At 27.5% G+C, this 19,330-nt stretch overlaps 1 non-coding gene across 1 annotated transcript; it reads left to right on the top strand.

Moving 5' to 3' along the window:
- The first annotated feature begins 5,951 nt into the window (after nucleotides 1-5,951).
- LOC149516944 (small nucleolar RNA R71) lies at nucleotides 5,952-6,058 on the top strand. Its single transcript, XR_016344355.1, has one exon. It is a non-coding gene; the product is annotated as a small nucleolar RNA R71 (small nucleolar RNA).
- Nucleotides 6,059-19,330: the final 13,272 nt, after the last annotated feature.

The raw sequence follows: 19,330 nt of genomic DNA, 5'->3' as shown, positions 1-19,330 counted from the left end.
AATTTTTGAATCCTTGATGCGAAGCTCAAAGAATTGTGCAAATCTCGAGAACCTTTTAGTGAGAATCTCGAATCTTTGATTTGAATATTTGAATAAACCCCTTATCTCTTTCAGATAAAAATCTCTTTAACATTTTTAAAGTTGTTGAGTCTTTGCTTAAAAGAACATTTCAATATGAGAATTTTAAAGTGGTGGAGCCTCTGTTTAGAGTAGTATTTAAGTGTTAAGATTTGTAAAAGTTTTAGGTATAGTCTCTAAGTCCTTCGAGCAAGATTTATAAGTCTTCTGAGCTGAATCTTTTTTCATATTGGATTTATAAGACCTTAGAGTATAGTTTTTAAGTCTTCCAAGTAAGATTCGTCAGTCTTCTGAGTTGAATTTATTTTCCTGTTGAGATTTGTAAGATCTCTGAGCATAGTCTCTAAGTCTTTTGATAAGATTTGTAAGTCTTTTGAGCTTAATCTATTTTTCTATCGAGATTTATAAGACTTCCGAGTATAATCTTAAGTCCTTCGAACAAGATTCGTAAGTCTTTCGAGTTGAATTTGTTATGCAAAAATGAAAATATTTTTCTATTTTTCAGAAGTTATTGAGCCTTTATTTAGGGGGAGCCTTTTATATTCTTCAAAAGTGTTGACCTTCTTTTGAGCCTCTATTGAAATGAGTATTTTATATTTTTTAAAATTGTTGAGCCTTTATTGATGGAGCATTTTATATTTTTTTTCAAAAGTTGTTATGCTCCTATTAAAATGAGCCTTTTATATTTTTTTAAAGTTATTGAGCCTCTGTTGAGATGAGTATTTTATATTTTTTTCAAATGTTATTGAGCCATTATTAAGAGGAGCCTTTTATATTTTTCAAAGTTATTGAGCCTCTGTGAAATGTGCCTTTTATATTTTTTTAAAGTTGTTGAGTCTTTGATGAGAGGAGCCTTTTATATTTTTTTCAAAAGTTATTGAGCCTTTATTTAGAGGGGCCTTTTATGTTATTCAAAAAGTTTGAGTTTCCATTTAAAAGAGTTTTTTTTTAAAAAATGTCGAGTCAATTATCAGGACGTAATGGATGTCTATGTTTTTGCACAATTCTTGTTTCATAGAAAATGCTTACAGAGAGGTAGCTACAGGCACCTCATTTAGTCCAGGGTATTTCTTATTTAATTTTAAGATTTTAGTATTTGGTTTAGTTTAGGATTATTTATTTTGCTAATTAATTGATTTATGGTTTTTTTAAAAGAAAAAAGGAGTAGAGTTTGATTCAGTTTGAAGTCTAGTGTTTTAATTGAAAAAGGAAATGTAGTAATTTGATAGGTAAACTTGGATCAAAAATCCAAATTTAAATTTGATTAAGAGACTTAAACGAAGAAAACATTTTCCTATTGTAATTTGGGTTAGAGGCCTAAAAAAAACCCTATTAAGATCAATTAGAAATAATAAAAAATCAATAAAAAAGTTCAAAAAATAAAAAAAAATCAAAAAAAAAATTCTAGTAATGTGTTGTGACTTTAGGGGAATTAAGAAAAAAATAAAAACAATAATCAGAAACAATCAAGAAATAGTAAAAAAAAAAATCAAAACGTTAGAAGAAAAGCATGAAAAATCATAAGCCAAAAAAAGTGGCAATATTGGTTCCTGTTGGTTTTTTTTTAGAAAAGCTATTATTTAGACTTTAGGACTGGTTAGGAATTAAATGAGGTTTAGATTTAGGGAAAACAAAAAAAAAAGGTTTAATTTTGGTTTCTTTTTCTTCTGGATTTTTTTGGAAAAATTTAGGATTTTCTAGGTTGGGTTCAATTTTCTAATGACTTCTTGTTGGATTTTGCATTTTCTTGCCATGATCTAGATTATGTTGAACATTCTAGCCAGTGTTCAAATAATTCTAAAGAGAAATGAGAGAGGAGACTAGCTAGAGAGAGAAAAACAATGAGGAAAAGTAAAGAAAACTGCAAAAAAAGCCATATATACCTCTCATAAATGACATCGTATATGGCTTAAAAAAAGTTTCAAAGATTCACGCTTGTCTCGACTTCAACCCCTGTGCCAGCCTAAGTAAGACCCAACTTGTTTCACATAAAATCCTTTTCCCATTTTCTTTGTATTTTCTATTTGGATTTTTTTATTTTTAATTGTTTATTTATTAATTTATTTTAAATCATTTATTTATTGTTATATTTATATTTGTTTAATTAATTTGTAAATTAAAATAACATAATTAGGGATGAATAAAATTTCATCCGATGATGAAATTCTAAGAAAATTACACGAGTGTAAATTTCTTAGAAATTTTTAAGAGAACTTTTTCTAAATTCGATCAAAGCGTTAAAGGATTTAGAAATTGATCTCGATATGAGAATTTTTATTTATTTCTAATTTGAAAAATTAAAACTGGAAACAAATTATGATGATTTTATAATTGATTAAATTGTGATTATTTGATTATTTTATTTTATTGAGTTACGTATTTGATTATTGTAATTTCTTGAATTGTGTATTTTATATGTATCTTCTTTTCCATAAAATATTTAATCAATCTAACAATAGAGCCTATTCAAGAAAATGGGCCTGTTACTTGAATACTCTTAAGGTGAAGAATAATTTTAAGGGATCGATCAAAGTGTTGAAGAAAACCTAAAAAATATGTCCAATATTAAAATATTTAAATTAACAAAAACAAATAAATTTTAGGAATAAGAGACCATTGAATTAAGGCCTAAAAAATAATTTAAGATTAATTGGTACCAATTTATGGGCATTGTAAGGGTGTTGCAAGCTTTTTTATATATAATTGAACTCTCAAATCCAGTTCTATTTAGAAGATCAGAACCTATTTTTTTTAGAAAACCCAAGTTAAGCTTAGGATAACCTTAGAAGGGATAGATTCATTTAGGTGGCTAATCACACCTAAAAAAAAGATTGGTGGCAACTTAATGTTTTGTGTCTAATGTGTTAGTTCTATGACCTATACATTATGACATTTTTCTTAAAATAAAAATTTGAATCTTATCAAATTATTAAAGGATTTAAATCTTAAATTATATCTTATCAAACTATTAGAATGCTTTATTAATCTTAAAAATAGTAAGTCTTTAAAAAAATTTTAATGAATCCAACGATGAAGCCTCTTCAAGAGTGAAAAAATTCTCTTAAATTGCTATCAAACTATTACAGTAATTTTAAAAATAATTTTCAAAATTAAATTATGTGGTAACTTTTAAAATATTTCAAGGCTAGATGACACAAAATCAATGGTACCATTATTTGGATAGGTATTGTAGGGATGCTATAACCTTACCTACATATAATTATACTTTCAAACCTTATCTAGTTTCATTATACTAGAATCTACTATTTTAAGAAACTTGAGTAAAGCTTAATATCTCTCTTTAAAAGGGGATAGATTCAATTAGATGATCAATCACACCTAAACAAAATGATTGGTGGCAATTCTTAAAGTTGTGTCTAGCGGTTAAGTTTACAAATTTATACGTTATAAAAGTTTGGTGACCCATTGAGGAAAGGTGACCCATTGGGGAAAGTTGAGAGTCAAGCTTGTAGATAAATTTGTGTTATCCAAACCTAATAAATTTGACATTTTTTTAGAAAGATTTTTTTTATATCATTCATTTACATTTTATGACATGAGCTCCATACCAAAGCTCTGTCCTTTATAAGAAAGTAAAGTTTACTATTTCATGAGATCTTATATCTCTCCATGGGCTAGTGAAATACTCCTATTTAAATTACATCATTTCTGCTAGTAGCTTATGATAGGTGAATACTAGGGTATCTTATTAGTCTATAATGGATAATGATGTGAAGAGTAATTTAAAAGCCTTTAAATTCAATCCAAGCTATAAATGGTAAACCTTAACAGACTTAACCTGTAGGCAGAGCCATATCTAACTAACCCATCACCTTCAAACTTTTTAAGACCTAATAAGCATCATCAAATTGAAATGTTGCATAATCATGTGAATCTAGATCTAAGGTCTAATCACTCTAAGGAGAGTATCATAATCATTTAAAGGCTCATCATTGAAGGTGGTGCAAATCAAAAAGTAAAGAATATCAATATCTCACCTTCATTCTCACTCAAATTCATATCTTCTACTTCATCAACTACAAAGGATTCCTTAAAGTGCAAGATAGCATGCTTTAGGTGTAAAATATCATAAATCACATCACTAAATACTTTCACTCTTGAGCACTCATCAAAATCATTAGAAAATGGTAAAGCTTTAAAAACATTAAATCAAACCCCCTGATATTGAACTCGCATGATCAATTCCCCTTTTTGCACATCAATCAAAGCCTTAGTAATGGCTAAAAAAGGTCTTCCTAAAATAATCAGGATCTCACAATCTACCACCATAGCTAGAACTACAAAATCAGTAGGTAAAATGAATTTCTCTACCCTAACCAAAAACATCTTTCAAAATCCCTTTAGGGTATTTTAGTGACATATATGTCAACTCTAAAGTAATTGATGTAGGTTTAGCCTTTCCTATGCCTAATCTTTGAAAAATGGATTAATCCATCAGGTTAATGCTAGTACGTAGGTCACACAAGGCTTTATCAAAAGACATACTACCTATAGTATATAGAATGGTAAAGCTATCAAGATCTTTAAATTTGTAGGTAATCCTCTCTAAATCACAAATATGCACTCATTAGTAAATACAACTATTTTATAATTTTTCAACTCTTCTTTTGAAAGATAATGTCTTTCATAAAATTGGCATAGATGGGCATCTACTCAATTGCATCTATAAATGGGATATTAATATGCAACTTCTTAAACACCTAAATAAATTTAGAGAATTGGTTCTCTTCCTTTTACTTTTTAAATCTCTGAGGGAAAGGAATATAAAACATAGGTGGCTTAACTTTAGAAAGAGCAGACCTAGATGAACTCGATATAGCACTAAGGGATGGTGTTTATGGTAACTTGATCTGAATAGGTACTACACCCTCATCTTTCTTTTTACATTTCTTCCTATCTTACATTAGGTCTTTATCAGGCTTATCATCATCAGACCTTTTATCTACCACATCTTAAGAACCTATAAAGACTTGGCCATTAGCTAACTGCCACATACTCCTAAGTGTGATTACCTTGTAGCGATCCTTCCCTTCCCTCATAAGATTGACCTTTGTGTTACTCGATAAGGTGCCCTGGGGTTGAGTACTTAAAAGGGTAGCTAATTAATCGATTTAGGTATTTAAGTTCTTTATGGATGCAGACTGGTTCTAAAACATAGTGTTTTGAGTCTGCATGAATGAGTTTTGAGCCTTAATAAAAGAACCTAAAGATCCTCAACCAAGGTTTTTTCTTCAGGAGGTGGCATAATTGGATATGGAAGTATATAGTATTATGAAGGTAGTTGGTGCTGAAAAAATGGCCGTTGAAAGCCAAGTAGGTGAGGTAGCCTAGTGTTTTGAGGCTATTATGGTACCTACATAGGCTAGATAGACTGTACTAGGTTATTTTTCCAACTTGGGTTGTATGTGAAAACATAGGGCTTATTAGGTTGTGTAGGGTTTTGTCCTACAAATTAAAGTGTCTTTAAGTGGGTGCTCAAACATAACTCTCCCAAGTGACCTACCCTACATACCTTACATAAAACTAAGGAACTATGAACATAAGTAAACCCAAAATGACTAAGACTCGACTTTGAGGGTGTAACCTTACAATGTAAAGACTACAGATTTGGCTAGGGAATCTATCTTAGCACTAAACGCTATAAGCTCACAAGCTTATACAACCCTAAATCTTTCCTAGGATGTTGTCTTTCATTAGATCACTAACAATTATTAGTTGCCATATCCTCAATAAACTTATAAGCTATGTCAGAAGTCTTATTCATTAAAGAACTTTCTGATGTAACATCTAAAAGAGTCCTAGTGTTAGGCATTAACCCATTATAGAAAATCTGGATCTCTAGCCATTTCAGTAGTCCATGGTGTGGACACCACCTTAGAAGTTCTTTGTATCTCTCTCATGCCTCATACAAGGTCTTTAAGTCAAGCTAGGAAAATGTAGTGATCTCATTCCTAAGCTCAGCTATCTTGGCTAGAGAAAAAAATTTAGCCATAAACTTTTGCACTAAATCATCCCAAGTGGAGATGGAATTTGGTGGCATCGAAGCTAACCAACTCTTGGCTCTACTCTAAAAGAAAATGTAAATAACCTAAACTTAATGGCATTTCAGTAATACCATTATGTTTAAACATATCACAAATCTTTTAAAAACCTCAAAAATGAGCATTCAGATCTTCACTTGAATCACCATTGAATTACACCAACTATTGTATCATCTGGATAATTATAAGTTTAATCTTAAAATTGTTGACTTGTAAAGCTGGCATCTTAATGCTATGTTAAAAACCATGAAGATAAAACACAACATAATCCCTAAGGGCTCTAGTGTCTTGCTTAGCCATAGTGATGTTATGATCTATTTGTCTCTCCCTTCTAATCCTCTTACGGATATCCTCAATCTCAAGATCCAAAGGAATTAACTCATGATTCCTAACTGAGTGCATATATGGGCCATCAGAACACTATACATAGTGAAAACTTTAAAAATGGAAAGCTAAGTATGTACATATAATGAGAATGATCAATAAAGGAATATAAGATATATACACCCAAAATCAAGACAATACTAATATCTAGCCTAAGATATGTACACTAAGGGTAAACCAATCTATAGAAGAGTATGATGAAAGATAATATTAACCTAGAACTCTTAAATCTTAATTCTCAACAATGGTGCCAAAAACTTGATAGGGTGAACTGCAAGTATATAGGCCAAACAAGTAGAAAAAGTGACATTTTAGTTGGAATGTTGATCCCACAGAGATTAGGTAGAAATTTCTAAGTTAAGTACTGGTTATTAACTTACTTTTACTAATGTTGGCTTAATTAAAGAATATCCATGAAAAATTAACTAATATAAAATTAACAATTAGTAAAAAAAACTAATATGCAAAATAACAAAATTTATTTAAAACCTAATATATCAAAATTAAAATTCTACTAAGAAAATACAAGTAATCAACTAAAACTAAATAAGAAAATAAAACATGGAAAATAGCAAATAAAATGCAAATGAAAAATTATAACTAGTTCTAAAATGCAAGAACAAGTAATAACTACACTAAAATGCATGGTTGAAAGTCAGCATGAAATGTGTGTACATTATGTAAAAATAAAAGACCTACAACTACTAAATCTATTATGGGACATGAAATGTATAAAACTACCTATGCATGAACATGAAAGGAAAGCTAAAAATTGTAACAATCTATCAAAGTTAAAGAAGCAAATCTACCTAAACCTAAACTGGATTTTAAACAACCATTAGACTACCTATACAAACATGTGATCTAAAGAGGAAAACATAAACAGAATGTAGAAAAAAAAATCTAGCAAGCAGATGTGGCAAACATGAAAAAAATGGAAATTGAAATATAGTTTATCTCTTAAGCTGATATAATGGACATCTAATTAACCTTGAATTTGTAAAAGAGTGAAGAACTAAATGAAGAATAAAATTTGCAGAAGACAACATGCAAGAAAATATATCAATAGTGAACAAAAACTAACTCCAATTCTGATATGTGCTGGAAACACATGAATATTGTAAAAGAAAATTTCAATCTACAATTATTTACTAAAAATGAATTTCATTTAAGATAAAACAATGTAGATCTATGATTTAACTACTTAAATCAGCAAGAAAGTCACATGAATCAACAAAAAATTTTAAAATCAAAACAAGAGCAAAATCTGGAAAAGCATAACATTATCAAAGAAAATTATCCAAACCACAATTAAAAACATGAAATAAATTGTATCAAATGAATATAACCAAGGTAACAAGTAAAACTAAGGATCTAAAGTGAAAAGAGAACAAACAAATCACCATAGATGAAAGAAAATCCATGCCAACATTAACTTTTCACGTTTGGCCTACATTGTTACCTACATCAATTTGTGACTTCCAACTTTGATTTGGAATGATGTGTTGCGAAATTGAAACTAGATTTCAACTATGATAAAGCTTTATGGATTAGGAATCTATGAAAAAAACTGAACAAAAATAATGCAAATTTGATAGAGTTTTGATCTAAAAGCTAAACTATATTAGAGAAGACAAATTCAAAAATTGTTTGAACATTAATGAGAAATCAAATAAAATGAGCTAAAAAACAAGTGTAAATGTAAATTTTATCTAAGGAGACTTTTACAAAAAAAAAAAAAAGTTGAATAATTTGGACTAGAAAGTAATGGTTGTCTATATCTTTGCGCAATTCCTATTTCATAGAAACTATACAAAAAAAAAAAAAAAAAAACAACTCTAGACACCCCATTTAGTCTAGGGTTAAAACCAATTAGACACAATTCCGTTTCATGCTCGATTATCCAATTTTTGTATTTTTATTTTTGTTTTATCCCATTTTTATTTTTATTTTTATTTTATCTTTATCATTGTTTTTATCATTATTTTTTATTTATCTTTCTTTTATCTTCATTTTTTATTATCCTATTTTTTTATGTTATTTTCATTTTTTAATTACTTATATGTATTTTACCATTATTTTATTTTATTATATTTTTATTTGTTTTATTATTTATTATTTATTATTTATATTATCTTTGTTTAATGATAGGATAATAAAAAATAATAAAAAGGGAAAATAAAAAGAAATCAAAAACTAAAAAAAAATTAGAAAAGGGAGAAAGGCCCAGTTAATGTTTTGATAATTCATAAGTTGAATTTAGGGTAGAATCTTTGAGGATAAAATTTTAGTTTATAAATGTCTTAAGATCAATATAAAATTCTGGTGATAATGCATAGCTTTTAAAGTTCAATCCTATTTGATCTGAAATTCTTATCCTTGTGAGGACTTTGACTCTATATAAACCATATGAATTGAAGCAACAAGGACACAACAATCACAAACATAATAATCAAATAGGGGAATTCAAGAATATAAAATTTTTAGGTAGTGGGAGTTTAAGTTTAGGTTGTTTTGCTTAATGTTTTAATCATACGTTTAAAAGGGTTTTAAGCATGATTTTAGAGAAAATTCATAGGTAGACAAGTTTAGGAAGTCAAAGTTTATCAAAAATAGGTTGCTAAAATTTTTTTGAAATTTTTATGAAAAATTTTGATTTTTTCGACCAATCTTTGAAGTTTTCGGTGACAATTTCTAGATTTCGATGAAAAGTTCCAGATTCCAATGAAAAAACCAAGATTGCATCTAATATTCACAAATTTCATTGAAGATTTCAATGGTGTATGAATTTTTTTGATAGACTTTTTTGCATGGCTGGAAGAATTCAATGATCAAAAACTAAAAAAATACGAGAAGGGAAAGAATTCGAGAGAGAAGAGAGAGAGGAAGAAGGGAAAGGTGAAAGATAAAAATATTATGGCTTTTATACTTAAGGGGAGACAATGCCATTTTGAGAGTCCTAGGTCTACATGTCGACCCGTGTCTCAACCCAACCCATGCCAATGACCTAAAAACCCATGCCCTTGCTAAATCATCAAGTCATCAAGCCAAGCCACAAGTCCCCAAGCCTTGAGCCTTGCCTTGTGTTTGCAGCCGAGCTGTTTTTTAGTCAAGTTAACCAAGTCCAAATTTAGGTGTTTTTTTTTTTTATAATTTATTTATAAAAGGGTTTTTTAAAAATAATTTTAAAAAAATAAAAAAAAATCTTACCAACATATTGGAAGGTTTAAAAAATAAGTTTTAAAAAAACATAAAAAAAAAAATTACCAACACATTGGAAAGTTTGAAATTTAGAAAATAATTTTTGAAAAATAAAAAACCTTATCAACATATTTGAAGGTTAAAATTTTACAAAAAAAAAAAAAAAGCAATTTTGAAAAGAATTTTGAAAAAGACAAAAATAAAAATCTTACGAATATACTAGAAAGGTTTTGTGATTTTAAAAAATTAAAAATAAGGTTTTACCATCATATTAAAAAATTTTATTATTTTAAAAAAAAATGTCATAACGTATATATCTATAAACCTATAGCTGAACCTAAATTTAAGAATCACTGTTAATTTTTTTTGTTTAGATGCGATTAGTCATATAATTGAATTCATCTTATTTAAAAAGACATACTAAGCTTGACTTCAGTATCTTTAAAAGGTAGATTATAGTCTACAAAACTAAGAATAGGTCTGATAGAATAGTTATGCTTGAAGAAGGTTATAGTACCCTCATAACGCCTACCAAAGGATGGTACTAGCTAATTTCATGTTATTTCAAGCTTTAAAAGCATATTTGTAATTTACCAAATAATTTAATTATCTTAAATTGTTTCTAAAATTACTCCAATAGTTTGGTAGCAATTTAAAAAAATTTTCTCACCTCAAAGGTATTCATGAAGACTAGTATTTCACTCTAAAGAGACTCTATCATTAGATTTATTAACATATTATCTTTCCAAGTTAATTATTTTTTAAAAAAATCAATAAAATCCTCAAATAATTTGACAATGTTTTATTTCAATGCATATCCTCTAATAGTTTATTGGAGTTCTTTATTAGAAAATTTATTCATGAAATTTTAGCAAAAGCTATTAAATCTTTCAATAGTTTGGTAAGACTCAATAAAACACACAGATCCTTAGATGTTAAAAAGGCCCAAAATGATGTCGTTTCCGAGCATAAAAACATAAAATTTTATTTTTCCCTTTAAATTTCCTCTATGCTTTCTCTTTCTTCCTTTATTTTTTCTCCGCTCTCTTTTTAAGTAAGAATGCTAGCGACCAAAAATTGGAAACTTTTTTGGGATCTGGGTTTCACCATTGGAATCTTGTCAGAGTTTTGCCAAAATATAGGTGTGGTTGTCAAATTTTGGAATCGATCATTGAAAATTGGGATTTTAGCTGAAATGTTGCTGAAAAATTCATGGTTCACTTGAAAATTCCACCAGGTTTTGAGAAATTTTCAAAAAAAAATTGAAAAAATAAAAAAAAATTTCCACATATTTAAACAGCCTAAATGTCTTTTTTTTTTTTTCACTAAATTTCACTCAAATTAAATCATTACACCACCCTAATCTTCAAAATAACTAAAAAAAAAATCTAGAAAGATCTTGAAGATTCTATTACCCAATGCCACTACCTTTGATTTCTCCCATTTCTCTCTATGTTTTCTCTATGCTCTGTTCTTTCAATTGCAAATCTATGTGTAAGACTAAAACTGGGAGAATTTCATATCAGTTCCAATTCCAAAAACTAAGGATTATCATGAAAGAAACATAAAATTTATCTTGAAAAGTTTAAATTAAAGTTCCATCATGATAAAACCAGCTTTATCACCACATTATCACTAACCTTTTCTCCAATTTTATTTTCAACCATTCAACCTCCCTTTTTTTTAATAATTATCTTTTTTATATAAAAAATAAAATCAATAAAAAAAATCAATAAACATAAGTATAATTTAAATGAAAAACAAAAAAATATATATAAAACATAAATCCAATAAATAAAAAATACAATAACAACCAAAATCAAAATAAAAAAATCTACAATTAGGTTCGAAAAGGCCAGAAACCAATCAATTTAAGTTTTAGACTAAATAAGGTGTCTATAGCTGCTCTTCTTTACACAGTTTCTGTAAAGTGGTAATTGTGTAAAGATATAAATATCCATTATGTATGGGGCCAAATTCAACATTTTTCTCTTTTTTTTTATGTGAAAAGCTTATAAGAAACAGAGGCACCCTACTATTAAAAATTAAGGGCTCCTTCAACACGAAGGCATATAACTTTAAAAATCAATGACTCCTTTAATATAAAGGCACACAACTTTAAAGTTTAAAGATAACACCCAAATGTTTTGATGATCATGCTCAAAAGTTTCATAGATCATGTCTAAAGAATTAGGAGATTATGCCCAAATGTCTTACAAATAATTTCTAACATTGAGAAATGCACATTTAGAACAAAGACTCCACAACTTTAAAAATTTTAAAAATGTACTCAAAGGCTTTAAAAGGCTTACAAATCATTTTTAACTTTGAAAAATGCTCATATAAAGTAAAAGCTCCGTAAATTTAAAAATTTAGAAAAAATGCCTAGAGGTTTTAAAAGATCATGCTCAAAGGTCTTATAGATCATGCCCAAAAGATTTTGAGATTATGCCTAGAGGTTTTACATATAATTTTTAACTTTTAAAAATGTTCATTTAAAATAAAGGCTCCACAATTTTAAAAATTTACAAAAGGTACTCATAGGTCTTATAGATCTTGCTAGAGGACTTGAAGATTATGCCCAAAGATTTTATAAATAATTTTTAACTTTAATACTTCTTTAAAACAAAGGTTTCACAACTTAAAAAATTTTAAAAAGGTACTTGAAGATTTTAAAAGATCATACCTAAAAAATAGAAAATTATGCTCGGAGGTCTTACAAATCATTTTTACCTTTAAAAAAATACTCATTTGAAATAAAGGCTCCATAATTTTAAAAATTTTAAAAAGGTATTTAGAGGTTTTAAAAGATCATGCCCATAGGTCTTATAGGTCATACACGAAGGTTTTATAGAACATGCTTGAAGGACTTGAAAATTTTCTCGGAGGTCTTACAAATTACTTTTACATTATGCCTGAAGGTCTTAATGATTATGCCTAAAAGTCTTACAAATCAAATTTGAAAAAAAAATTAAAAATTATGCCTAAAGATCTTATAGATCATGCCTAGAGGTCTTATAGATAATGCTTGAAGGTCTTTGAAAGTATGTTTATAGGTCTTACAAATTAAACTTCAAAAAAAATATCGAAAATCATGCTTGAAGGTCTTACAGGTTATACTTGGATGTCATTGAAGAGAGTATTCCAAAGTTTTAAACATGTACCTAGAAGTTTGACAAAAATATATAAAAATTTTAAAGTTAATTCAAAGGTTTTGAAGAAGATCACTTGGAGGTTTTAAGAAAATTCACTCGAAAATTTTAGAAAATGATATTAAAGGATTTCAAAACTAATACTCGAAAGCTTTAACAAAAGTTCCTTTAAGTAAAACCTCATTTGATCTCCAACAAAATCTTATCTTGAAAAAGCTTTTTCAATTAAAACTTTAAGCCTGAATCTTCCTATTTTGTTTGTCGAAAATAAGCAATAAATGCTGTACATGGAATGAATGTAATGCCTATAATGCATGAAATGCATGCAATGGATAGAACCAATACCGAATGTCTTTAATTATGGTAATATGATTCTTGAAACCATCTTTCTTCCCTAAGTTTTCATGGCATAGCCTTTGAATTGGATGACAAGTTTTTTTAAGAACTACAGCAAACATTCTCAAAACATTTTCATTCTTGAAAACTATTTTTCTCGTCTATAAGTCTTTTCTATTAGTGATCCCTTACATTGTGCATTTTTTTATCCCAAAAAGATCTCTCATCAAAGTATTCACCTATTTTCCCATAATGAGCATTGACATTCAAAAATATGTCTTGAACATTTCTTAAAATTTTCAAATATAGTAATGGACATTGCCCTACACAACTATCTTCCTAAAAATGAATGAATTTTACACATGTGATCAAATCTTATAGAAACTAATGTTTACTATCTAGAATGAATATGATGAGTCATAACTTGGTTTTTCCAAAAGGAAGCAATTGTTTGGCACATCATTATCTTAATTGTCAAAAAAAATTTAGCCACTGAAAAAGAAAGGGAATATCAATGTTTTTTTCATTTAATCTCATAATTGAAAATCATCTTTTAAAGTACATTCTATTTTGGAACTATTTTAAGTTCTTGATATGTTATATTTTAAATAAATGTCAAAGTCATATATAATAGACTTAAAATTTTAGGTATGAAAAAAAAACAAGTATCAAATTTTAGAGAGAATCTTCATAAAAAGGTTGATTTCCTTGGGTTTTTTAAGAAGTGTCCAATGTCTCTTAGTTTGTTTAGAATGTCTTCATCTTGGTGTTTTTTGCTTCATCCTTGATCCATGAAAAGTCATGAGTTGCTTGTAAAGCTTCAATCTTGCTCTATACTACTATTTCAGGTTTTCACTTGAAAGCTTCATTCTTTTTTTTTTTCATTGATTGTTCCACCCTGCATTCAAGAACTCAAAATTCATCTAAAACCAAATCATAATAATTTTTTAAAGAACAAACTCTTCAACTTAGATATCCACATATGATCAAATGGACTTTTTAGAATGACATACTATGGGCTAAGGTTTAAGGTTAAAAAAAATGGTAAACAATCCCAAACTATGTGTTTAAAGGTAACTAAACCAAAGAGCATTTCTTTTTCAAAAGATATCTTTCTTTTTCTCAAAACATGCCTTTTCACTTTTTCACTTTTTCACTTTTTCACTTTTTTTCTTTTTCTTTATTTTGCTTTTTCTGTCTAAAACTCAACTTAGTTCAAACTTACCCCTTAACATAAAGCATTATCTTCTAGCCTTCAACATAAGACCCAATGTCATCTTGATGAGATTTTTTTTTTGTTTTTTTTTTAGTTTACCCAAATTTTGGAAAGTGATCATTGGTTAGGGTTTATTCAAAAAGTAAATTAACAGGCTCAAAAAAAGGTAACAAATGGATATTATCTACTTTTATGGAGGAAATTTGAAAGATGGTCATTTTCATTTCAAGTATGGATATTTCCATTGAAAAGTAATTATCAAGATATGACTTTTTTTCTTGTTGATTTTGGATTCATTTGAATCTCTCACATAATGTCAAAATCAACTCATTTTTTCATCTTTTTTTCTTTTCTTTTTCATCTTTTTTTTTTATTTTTTTTCATAATTCAAGCTTTGAATGTGAATTAGGATGCTCATTCTTAATAGTAATCACCAAATTTCTTGAGATTTTTCACACGCATGTGAAAAATTAGCTATATGGGAAATTAAACAATCGAAATTCAAAAAACCAAAACTTATTACAATCTTATAAAAATTTCATAAAATGAATTCATGCTCGAGACATCTATAAACAAAGAAAAATCAACCTATGTTAAAGAGATTTTTATTTCTCAAAAAGCTCTTAGGTCAAATGCCACTATTAATGAGATCTTCAATCTTCTTCTATAATTACCAGCATCTCTCAATCGAGTGCCCAATTGCTTCCATATGATAATCACATTTATCATTTGGATCATAACTTTTTACTAATAGATTTGAAATTGTTTTCAAATATATTGGGCTAAAGTATTAGTATTTTACTAGCAAAGGTAAAAAATCAAAAATTGAAATTGAAAATTTTTCAAGAATGTTTCTTGATCTTTTTTTATTGTTCAATAGTCGAGTAGTAGACTTAGAAGAAAGACTTGTATAATGATTTGACTGCTAAGCTGGCTAGTGAAAATAAAGATTCTAAGAAAGGTTATTTATAGTAGGGTAGTAAGGTTGGTACATTGAATAAAGATGGTATGGGGTAAAACTTTTAACTTGTTTTCCTTCATAAATCATAGCTTAAACATCTTCTCTTTCCATTCTCGATGTGCCAACTTCCTTTGCAATAGCTATATTATCATTTTTAAGGTTCTCATTTTTTATGAAATTGTATATTATCTCCTTAGATACAACCATGTCAGTAAAATTTTTAATTGTATTTTCGATCATCCTTTCATAGTATGGAGCTTTAAGATGTTGACAAACAAAACTATAGTTTCTTTCTCTAGTAGAGGTGATTGAAGTGGGTAACAACATCTTTTCACTTTTGGGTATATACCCTAAAGTTTTCACCATTTTTCTTCTCTATGCTTTGTAAAGACAATTAATCTAGGGTCAGCTCTATGATGTGCTTGTATCGAGTAATGAATGCCCTGACCAATTCTTTCCATGAGATGGTATGAGTTTTGTCGAACTGAACATACCATCTAGTAGCAACCATTGTAGGATTTTGTTGGAATACATGAATCAAAAGCTTGTTATCATGTAAATGAGCAACCATTTTTCTATAATACATAATGACATAGGTCATCGGACATTTAGTCCCATTGTACTTCTCAAATTCTAAAACCTTGAACTTAGGTGAAACAACTATGTCTGGCACCAAACAAAGTTTCGTTGCATTCATAGATCCATAAAAATTTGTTTCATTGATAGTTCGAAACTATTTTTTTATAAGATCCATTTTTTTTTGGAAACTTGAATTTTTTTTAATGATCTTTCTTTTAATTTTTCTAACTCTTTAGAATCATCAGAAACTTGGATTGGATTAGATTTCTTTTTGCTTAAAATAAGAATAGTGTATCATTAGGATTGTCTTTGTACAACTTTTAAAGGTATTCTAGAATGAGAGTATACCCCCAAAAGTGAAGCTTGAAGTGATTATGCTCCTTGGAATGTTTGGGCTTGATATAAACGAAACCTATAAAGGTATAAGGGATCTTCAATTTTTTTAATGTGAACTTCCTCCATTTTTTTTTATTCAGATTTTTTAGCATTTCCATTAACTGGGCTAAGCTTCTTTTTATTTTATCTTGAGCCTTCTCCTACTTTTTCAATTTGGCTATTTTGTTCTTACTCTAAGGGTGTTACACAAATATTAAATAGATTACCTTGAAACCTTTAACGATCAAGCTCTTGAACCTTTATTACCATAATTAAGAATCAGGATGATGCTTAACTACTTTCATGCAAAGAAAAAAATATATGTGATGCATTAAATGCTATCACATAATAAGAAAGAGGAAAATTTTTTCATCAAAAAAATTGATAATTGTTCTGACAAGAATCTCCTAATAACATTCCTAAACAATCCTAAATTATAGTGCTTGGTCCTATGTTTTAGCTTCAAGATCATGGTGTTGCCATTGATAAGTTCTTCAGCCACTACAATTAGGTAATCAGCTCTTAGCAATCTTGGGCTCTCATTCATTCTCAAAACTCAAAAGTTAGCTTTGATTAAACCTTAAACTTTATGTTTGAAAGTAAGGTAAATTTCTATCGAATGGCCCATATTCCCAAAGTGATAATCACACTGAGTATCAGTGTCAAATAACTTAAGATAAAAAGGTTTTAGTGGCTCTAAAAGGATTGGTGTGACAGATGGTTTTTGAGTTGTGAGAATAGCTTTGTGTAAGTCATAAGGATCGGATCAATGATGGCTCTCTCTTTTTTTTACTCAACAATTTTTTAAGTTAAGTAGTTGTTTGACTTATAGATATGGGTATTGGAGTAAAATTGGGTGTATATGCTCGAGGTTTCATAAAGAAACTCGGTTGTTGGATTGGCTGATAAGCACCAGGATTTTGGAAAACATTGTTCATAACTGGAAAATACTATGGGTTTGGGCCAATCTGTTTAAAAAATCAAACCAATTTAAGTGGGTAAGCTACATTCAATTTTGTCACTTTTTTTTAATTTCATTGGTTTCTCGATAACCATGTGATCCTAAACCTTAAACCATTAATCCTAATCCCAAACATAGTTTTAAAAAGTAACTATGTCATGGTAATAAGAGATTATGTAATGCTTTCAATGATTCTTATAGGGCATGTTGGAGGTCATGGTGAGAGATAAAATAAATATGTTTGTTTTCAATTAAGGAATCAAGTTAAGATCCAGTTTTACTTTTAAGAAATAAAATAGGGAAAAATATAGATAACTAGCATTTTATATTCTATGTTGTTTTAAGTAGATTTGATAATTTTAAATACGATATAATGACATAATATGAAAATAATATAGAAAAAATTATGTATAAGTTTAGTATTATTTTATTTCATTATTCATATCGTATTTCATGTTAACCAGTATTGACACACTTATAACACGATATTGTTCATATCTTAAATGTGTTATCACATTGACATTTATAAAATGACATGTTTGACATGTTAAAAAATTATTTAATTTTAATTTAATATACAAATTATAAAAATTATTTAAACTTTTAATTATAATATCCATTTTATATAAACATATAAAAACTAATTTAAGCATTTAATTTATTTATAATATTCATTTAATCAGCAATTTTTTTATATTATTAACATAAGTATATAAGTTATATTTATAATATCCAATTTCTTTGAAAAAAACTAATTAATTTAATTAATGTTAGAATCGTGTTTTCAGTTTTATATATAAGCTAATATCATGATCTTGTTAATTAATTAACTAATAAGGTTGTGGCAAAAGAAAAAATAATTACTTAAGAAAAGGAATTTGTGAATTCTAAAAGAATAAAGGAAGTATACATAAACTAATCATGTCTAGGTAGCATGAAAGAAAAGCAAGCAATTAATAGTAATATAAGCATAATATTTTGGATCTCATACTAGTTGAGTTTTATTATCTTAATATATGATATTTTAGTTTTTTAATATGTTAATATTTTGTGTTTAATGTTACTATTAATAGAAATTAATTTTTGTTTAAATACTTATTTTTAAATAAATTAATAATCGTATTTATTATATCATTTTTTGTGTAAATATTAATTTAAATGATTTTGTTTTAAATAAATAAATTAATTATGTTTAATTATGTTATTCATGTTTAATCGTGTTAATTATGTTATATTGTATTGTATTATATTAAATAAATTATTTTTAAATATATTAATCGTATCGTGTCACATATAATAAACATATTGTATTTATATTTAAATTATTTATATCATTTAATTATTTATATTGTGTTTGTATCAACATTTTTTATTTATATTTAAAATCATATTTAATACAAAACACGACACCATAAAATCAATTGCCAAATCTACTTCCAAGGAATTAGCGTACTACAGACAAATACAAGCTTTAAGAGCTCTGCACACGTAGAGCTGACACTGCCTTTCGTCGCGACACCCATATGGTCCGGATTGCTAATGCTTAGTAAGGGTGTTGTCTTGTTTGAAGGGAAAGTTATATCAATAACATTAACGAGCCAATATTACAGATATGAAAGCTTTTCACCCGCTAAAACACAAGGAATACTATTATTAAGACCCATTAGCCATTACGCACCGCCAGGATTCACAGAAAATATTTATATAAAGTTTTATAAGTAAAATTCGTAAATTTTTTTATTATAAATAAATAAATTAAAATTAAAATTAGTATATTAAAAAATTTTATCATATAAATAAATTGTATAAAATTTTAAAAAATTTTAAAAAATTTTGATATATTTATTAAATAGATATTTTTTATAAAAATATTGATATAATTTTTATTATTAAATAAGTATCAATCAAATTTAAATTATCAATAATTTTTTATATATTATTGATATTCACGTTAAATTTTATTAATCTATCAATTTAAATTTTTTATTAAAATTTTTATTTACTCATTTTTAATAAAAAATTTCA

The sequence above is a fragment of the Durio zibethinus genome, chromosome 8 (assembly GCF_047325235.1).
Source record: "Durio zibethinus cultivar Kanyao isolate XHJ-2024 chromosome 8, ASM4732523v1, whole genome shotgun sequence".
Classification (NCBI taxonomy): domain Eukaryota; kingdom Viridiplantae; phylum Streptophyta; class Magnoliopsida; order Malvales; family Malvaceae; genus Durio; species Durio zibethinus.
This window is presented reverse-complemented; position numbering and strand designations above follow the sequence as displayed.